The sequence below is a fragment of the Marmota monax genome, unplaced genomic scaffold (assembly GCF_021218885.2).
Source record: "Marmota monax isolate L192 unplaced genomic scaffold, Marmota_monax_Labrador192_F-V1.1 WCK01_AAM20220418_F8-fsc00344, whole genome shotgun sequence".
Classification (NCBI taxonomy): domain Eukaryota; kingdom Metazoa; phylum Chordata; class Mammalia; order Rodentia; family Sciuridae; genus Marmota; species Marmota monax.
The window spans coordinates 452,836-460,194 of NW_026692430.1; the positions used below are offsets into that span (position 1 = coordinate 452,836).

At 45.9% G+C, this 7,359-nt stretch overlaps 1 long non-coding RNA gene across 1 annotated transcript; it reads left to right on the forward strand.

Moving 5' to 3' along the window:
• Positions 1–1,829: 1,829 nt before the first annotated feature.
• On the forward strand, positions 1,830–7,359 carry LOC124091772 (uncharacterized). Its single transcript, XR_006851432.2, has 4 exons — positions 1,830–1,963; positions 3,816–4,151; positions 4,518–6,033; positions 6,118–7,359. It is a non-coding gene; the product is annotated as an uncharacterized LOC124091772 (long non-coding RNA).

Here is a 7,359-nt window from a genome sequence, read left to right on the forward strand (position 1 = left end):
GCATGAAGGGCAGAAAGCTGGAGTGAACTAGGAAGTGAGGCAGCTTTGTATCTCCTCTAAGAGGAAGGGCCATTTCTGAATTATCTTTATTGCACGGGCAATTATAATATCCATGAAGCTCACTTTGATGGTAAGGATTGCTTATATACATTGACAGCCTGGCAAGCGGAATAGAATATTAGACTAGAAGTCAGAAAGCTTTTATTATAACTTTGTCATTTAGCCACTGTGTGATTTTAAGCAAGTTTTCTAAACTTCACGTGCCTCAGTTAATTTGTCTACACAACGGAGAGAGCAATAACTGTTAGAGCTACCTTACAGGGCATTTATGAAGACCAAACTTAGAAAAACCACCTTAGATCAGGTCACCCTATGCAAATGAGGGGTTTATTTTTATTATTGGTGATGGTTGATCACCAATCGGCTGGCAGTGGTTGGCTGGCTCAGGGAAGTGTGGTTATTGAATCATTATTCGTGATTAATCAGACATGTGTACAACCAGTTCTTGGGGTTACTCATGGACATGGAGCAATCAGTCCATGATTCTGAAACCTAGGGAGCTTGTTGAAAGGAAGACTTCAGGACCCTCTCCCCGGAGTTTCTGATTCAGAAAGTCTGAGTTGGGATCTGAAAAAGCACATTTTCTAAGAAGTTCCTAGGAGACAATGATGCTCTTAGTCCAGAGACCACCATTTGAGAAGCACAGCCAAGGAAGACAGAAAATTTTCATTCTTGTTACAATTGGTATAAGTGCCCTGAAGATCAATTCCAATATAACATGAAAACCTTAAAAAAAATTTTCATGCCTAAGTTAGTCAGCTTGTGCTACTGTGACAGAATACCTGAGAAAACCAACTTAAAAGAAGGAAAGGTTTATTTTGGCTTACAGTTTCAGAGGTTTCAACCCATGGTCAGTTGGCTCTGTTGGATTTGGGTCTGTGGTGAGACAGAACATCAAGGCAGGAGCAGAACAGAGCAGCTCACATTGTGGTGGCCAGGAAGTGAAGAGACAAAGGAAGGGGCCAGAGTCCCAGGACTCCCTTCAAGGGCACAACCCGAATGACCTAACTTCCTAGGCACCCCCCCCCCAAAGGTTCCCCCACCTCTTCCCAGCACCATGGGCAAACCAAGTCTTTATTTACCATGTTTTTGTTTTTCCCAGTACTGGGGAATCTAGCCCACAGGCACTTTTATCACTGAGCCCCCTCCTGGACCCTTTTTTACAGTGAGATAGGATCTCACTAAATTGCTTATGGCCTCCTTTAAGTTGCTGAGGCTGGCCTCCAACTTGCCATCCTCCTGTCTCAGCCACCTGAGTCACTGCAATTACAGGTACACATCACCACTCCCAGCTATGGGCCTTTGGGGGGCATTCAAGATCCAAACCATAATACCACCTGAGTCTGGGGAACCCTGGAAGTCTTCAAGAGGGAACATTTGAGCAATCTTGTAAATACGAGTGGTGGTTAGTAGGACAGGTGGTAGGGGGAGCCATGGCTGTGCCAAGAGAGGAGCATGGCAGAGCCCCTGAGGGCAATGGAGCCCATGGGATGCTTCTGAGGAAGCCACGGGCAGCCTGCTGGAGTGGCGGTGGGCGAGGGAGAAGCTGGAGAGCGCGGGAGCCCGACCAGATGGTGAATGCTAAGAGCCACAGCCAAGTAGTATGACGCAGGGCATTTTTGGTTGAAAGGTGACGCCAGCAAGCCATTGAGATGATATGATTATGTAAGATCTGCATTCATATGGATATTGGACTCCTGCTGTCCACCTTGGAGTCTCCTGGAGAGTTCCCATTGGTTGGGGAAGTGCGGTAGGAGGGAATTCCGGAGGAGGGACTTCCTGTTGGTGTCCGGGAGAACGCCGCGTGGGTCGGTCTGCGATTTTCCCGGGAGCGTTCGGGGCATTGGCGGCAGTTTCACTGCTTGAGTGGCTCGTGATTTTGTGCCCAGCCAGACTGCGGCAGGTGAAGATTCTGAATTTCTTCTGAAGACCCGTGGGAGGTCCCCTGAACGTTGTCAGCAAGGGGACAGTGACCAAATGAGCACTTTTTAAAAGTTTGTTCGGGCAGCTCTTTGGAACACTGATTGGCGGCAGGCAAGAGCAGAATGGGGAGATTAGTTGCATCTAAAAGGCGAGGGCTGAGAAGGTCTATGTGAAGCAGAGAGTCCAGGGAGGGAGTGACTGCAGGTGGAGTGGCAGCAGGGACTCTTGGCACCCCACCTGTGCCTAGCTGCCACAGAGCCCAGCCCTGTTGAGCTGGAGGAGGATGCAGCACAGCGTGTCCTGGAGGAGGGACGGGGTTCCAGACTTGGTTTGGGACATATTGTACTTACATTTTTAAAATTCACATATAGTAAAGTTCAGGAATTTTGGCAAATGCCTAGATTCTCATAACCATCACGACAATGGGGACACATCATAATTTCATCTCGCCCCAAATTCCTCTGTAGTCACATCTTCCCCTTATTCCTAAAACTGTCAATCACTGCGGCAGTCTCAGCCTCTATATTTTCACCTTTTCAGGAATGTTCTATAAGTGAAAACATATGGCATATAATCTTCGGGATCTTGCTTCTTTCACTTAGCAGAGTGCATCTGAGAGCCATCTGTGCTGTGGGCCCTTTCTGACTGTTACTGAGTAATGTGACATCACCTGGGATGTGCCACTCAGCCGCTCAAGGACACTTGGGTTGCTTCCACTTTTCAGTATTGATGAATAATGCTGCTGTAAAGTTCTACATGTAGCCTTAAAAAAAAAAAAAAACAGTACCGTGTATGATCCAGGAGTAATCTACCACTGGTAATCTACCAGCCCTGTTTTATTTTTTATTTTGAGACAGGGTCTTGCTAAGTCTCCGGGGCAGGTCTTGAACTTGTGATTCTCTTTCCTCAGCCTCCCAAATCACTTGGATTACAGGTGTGCACCACTGCATCCGGCCACATACAGGCTTTTAATATGAATACAGGTTTTCACACCTTTAGCATAAATACCTAGATCAGGGTGCTGGCTTGTCAAAGTTTATGGTTAATGATAAATAGAACAATTCAGCTATTTTCCAAAATGTCTGTGTCACTTTGTACACCTGCCAGCAGGTATGAGGTTTAGTTGCCCTGCATCTTCACTTCTAATATATGTTGTTGGGTTTTCAGGTTTTGCTGTTGTTTATTAAATTTTGGTCATTGGGGTAGGTCAGTGGTGCGGCTTTAACACTGTTGAGCATCTTTTCATGCACCCACTTGACAGGCAGATCTTCTTTGCTGAAGCATCTGCCTAATTGTTAATGGGGATGGGACATAGCTCAGTTGGCAGAGTGCTTACCTCGCATGCACAAGGAAGGCCCTGGGTTCAGTCTGGGGCTGGATCTTGTGGCGCTCCAGCACTCCAGGGGGAATGGTGAGCCTGGGAAGGGTGCTGGGGACAAGCAATCCTGGGAGGCAGAGGGAAACCCAAAGAGGGGGAGGGCACCAAGCCCCAGGAGCATGCCCCAAACAGAAGGCGGACAGCAGGGTTAAGCTTTAAGAGATTTTAAGAGAGAAAACTGTAACTGGTGAGAGGTCCCATAAGAGGGCTGCTTGGTTTACCAACACGGAGGTCATCAGTAAGCTTGTGACTTTGTCAGTGGCCCTAAATGGGTAGATGGATCCGGACATGCTGGGGGTGGGGGCTGGGAGTCAGGAAACAGAGTCAGCAGTGGTCTCGTTTGGAATTTGGACTTAAAGAGGAAACAGGACTGTCATTGCACGTACAGGGAAGGAAACTGCACTGAAGCTTTGCCTGAACCTGCGGATTTCTAAATTAAGATGACTCTTTTCAGGCCCTCCTCCACTCAACAAGCCCAGGGTCCTGCTGTGTACACTCTCTGCCTGCGGAGGAGAAACCCTGAGTGTGACCAAGGCCCCAGCCGACGAGCAGCTTGCCGTCTGCAGCTCCCCGGGACCCACCAGAACAGAACAGAGAGCGCTGCCTTCCACCCCGGAGTCCACGGGGGTCTTGCTAGGACATTCTTCTTCTGTAGAAGTTGTAAATTTTACTTTGGGCTCTCCTCATTTTGAGGTAATAAAATCCTGAGCCTGGAAGGGAACGGGGAGATCATCCTTCACCTCACGGATGTAAAAAGTTGAATCCTGGAGAGACGCAGGACACACATCCAGTAAGGGGAAGATTCAGGGGCAAAGCTCTTATCTTCTGCTTCCCGGTTCGGGGAATTTTCCACTACCTCGCGCCAGATTGCATACACGAGAGTCGATTCTGCGTCTCTAAGTTCATATAGCTTAACCATTCCTTTAAATGGCTGTGTTAATGACTTCCATGAGTCAGTGCTTATTTTCCATATTCTGCCAATTAATTGTGGTTTGGGGGTGATCTGTTCCAAATCCCTGGATTATAAAGTGTGGCGTCAGCTATTTTTTGAAGGTAATTCATTCCAAAGCTTGGACCAATTATAGCTAATATAGTTGAATTTGTCTTTAAACATCCTCGAATCAAAACCCAATAGTCCTATTTGTTTCCCCCCTAGCATGGCTACCAGGAGGCATTGTGAATTCCCCAGGACCCCGTCCCCACTCCCCACAGGACCTGGGGAAGCAGATACCCTGAGGATCCGTGAAAGTCAGCTTGGAAGTACCACTGTCACCTGGAAGATGACTGGCTGGAGCAGTCTGTTTGGAGGTGTTTGCTTTTCTTTGTTATTGTGGCCAGAAATAATAGTAAGAAGGACTTAATGTTATTTCTAACTCCGAGAGTCCCCTTTCCCTCTCCCCAGGCAATCTAGATTGGGCTCCTACCATCTGGAAAATATAAGTTTTGTTTGGAAACTAGGAACATCTTCTACCGCATCTAAAACTGGTTACTTTCCCCACCAAGCAGCATATCAAAGACAGGGATAAAAATATCCATTGTATGAGACAGCCATTTTTATATCCATGGCTTTTGGCTCTCAGATTGATCTTTGGTGGCCTCTGCCATCCAGTCTAATCAGCCTAATCTCTTGAGGGGCAAAGATGAGGAGTGCACCGCTCTGTCGAGCAGCCCGGCTCTGGGCAAGCGATCTCATTGTCATATATTAGAATTGAGAAGTGCAGGGGAGGCAAACATAATATTCCCTCTACCCTTGTAACTTCTTTTCTGGGACCCTTAAACAAAATACAGATTGACAAGAGAAAATCAAGTGTATTAAAATGTATGTTTCATGTATACACGAAAGAAAAACCAGGGAAAGAGTAACTACCAAAGATGTCATCTGCAAATTCTTGCTCATTAGTCTCTTCAACAGTAAACGATGCATTTTTAATTTATTTATTAATTTATTCTAATTAGGTATATATGGCAGCAGAATGCATTTTGATTCATTGTACAAACTGCAGCACAACTTTTCATTTCTCTGGTTGTACATGACATAGCCTCGCACCACATGTTCAGTCATACATGTACCGGGCCATGCATTTTCAGACAAATGATGAACAAAGGAATCAGACTGTGAGTCTCTATGAGCGGCAAAGTGTGGGAAGGCAAAGGTGTGGGGAACTCACTGTAGGTAGAGACTTGACAGTCGAGATTGGCACATAGATTCCCCTGGCCTAGTCCTGGCTAATATGGGTCTCAAGCCATCTCTGGGGATGGACTTAATCCTTCCTGATGGAGAGGGGAGAAGGGACAAGGTTTTGTTCTACTTTTAGACATACAGAGGGAGGGTAGGGAGGTTTTCTTGTATCTGTTTCTTCTAAATTGCTTCCAGCTCAAAATAATCCTCATGCCAAAGTGACAAATGTGGCTTTTTCTGCTGTCTTTGAAAGACTTTCTGAGCTCACATGGTTTGATATTACAGACAAGAAAACCAGGCTTAGGGAAAGAAACCTCTTGCATGCTCTCCATTTGTAAGAGGACCTGCTCCGTCATTTCCACCTTTGACAGTCCCTGCTCTGAAAGTCCCTTCCGGGTGGCTGTGGACAAGCAGCCCAAAAGCATCACTTGGAGCTCCTGGAGAGGGCAGATCTGGGCCCCAGTGGGAATCTGCATCTGAAGGCCTCCTCCAGGTGACTGCCTGGGCCTCGGGGCTTTAGAAATCGCACTGATATTGGCCTAAGGCATTTTGTGACTTGTCTCTCCTTGGTCTGCAGGTGTCACCAAAGAGCTGACAGTGATCTTGTGAAGCCCAGGAAGCTTTCCTTCCGCCCCCCTCCCCTGCCTGCTTCCTGTCCTGGAAGTTCCCTTTAGCTCTTGGCCTGATACCCAGTACAAGGACAGGGAAATGGGCCAAGAGGGGTATTTGCGTTTCCCACACCACACACACTTCAGCGCCTACCCTTCTAAAAAGTGCCGGAACCAAGGGTCCATGAGCAGACAAATCGTGGAATGATTTTTAAAACTCCAAATCCCATGTTTCTTTGCAAATTTAGGCAAATCTTGGTTCACAGACCACTCTGACACGGTAAGCTAATGCAGTGTAATTTATTCTGGTCCTGGAATGTGTTTGTTAAGGCATTTACATGGCATTTTATCATCCATCAACTCCTTACCATGTTAAATTATAATTACTCCCTCCCCAATAAACCAAAGGCCAAAATCTCCTGTTATTCTACAAATTACATCATTTTTATAACACTTTCGAGTTTGTAAAAACCACTTTCAATTTAACTTTTTTTTTTTTTTTTAAATCCTCATAACACGAGGTGTAAGGATGCACCCACTTATAACAACAATGAGCCTGAAGCCAGAGGTTTCTCCAGGATGTTCTGGAATTAGGCTTGAATCCAGGTCTCCTAATCCCATATTCTGGTTAAATAAAGTTTTGTAGGTGCCGTCTATTTGAACTAGGCTCCTGCGCTAACCAACAGACCAAACCAATTTGGAATTTAATCACAGTAGCTGAGCTTTAATTAAAGCAGGAGGCCCTGGAAACAATTAACTAATTAAGCTGTAGCCAATTAAGTTGTCTCTGTACCCCACTTCCACTTTCCATAACTGTCAGATCACGCTGTGGGTTGGAGTTCTCACAACCTGCTCTGGGTTGGAGGCTGCCTGATTCTCTAGACCTTTTTTTTTTTTTTTTTTTGCTTTACTTTGTTTTGCTTCCTTTTGTTTTGTTTTGCTTGTTCAAATAAACTACTAAATCTAATTGGCCAAAGGAATGTTCCTCTTAGCATTCCACAATCTTTCTATCTATTTCACCGAATGGCCTCCACAGCGTAACTAAGTCTGCACCGCGAGACGCCAAGGTGAGAGGTTCTGTTTGGGGACTTGGCATTTTTTATCAATATTTCTTCCCAGCAGTGCAGTTCACCAGTAATAACTGATTAGATATTGTGATTTCCAAGAAAGATCCCATTCCTTCTGTGGTTGGGAAACTGCCTTTGGGCAAA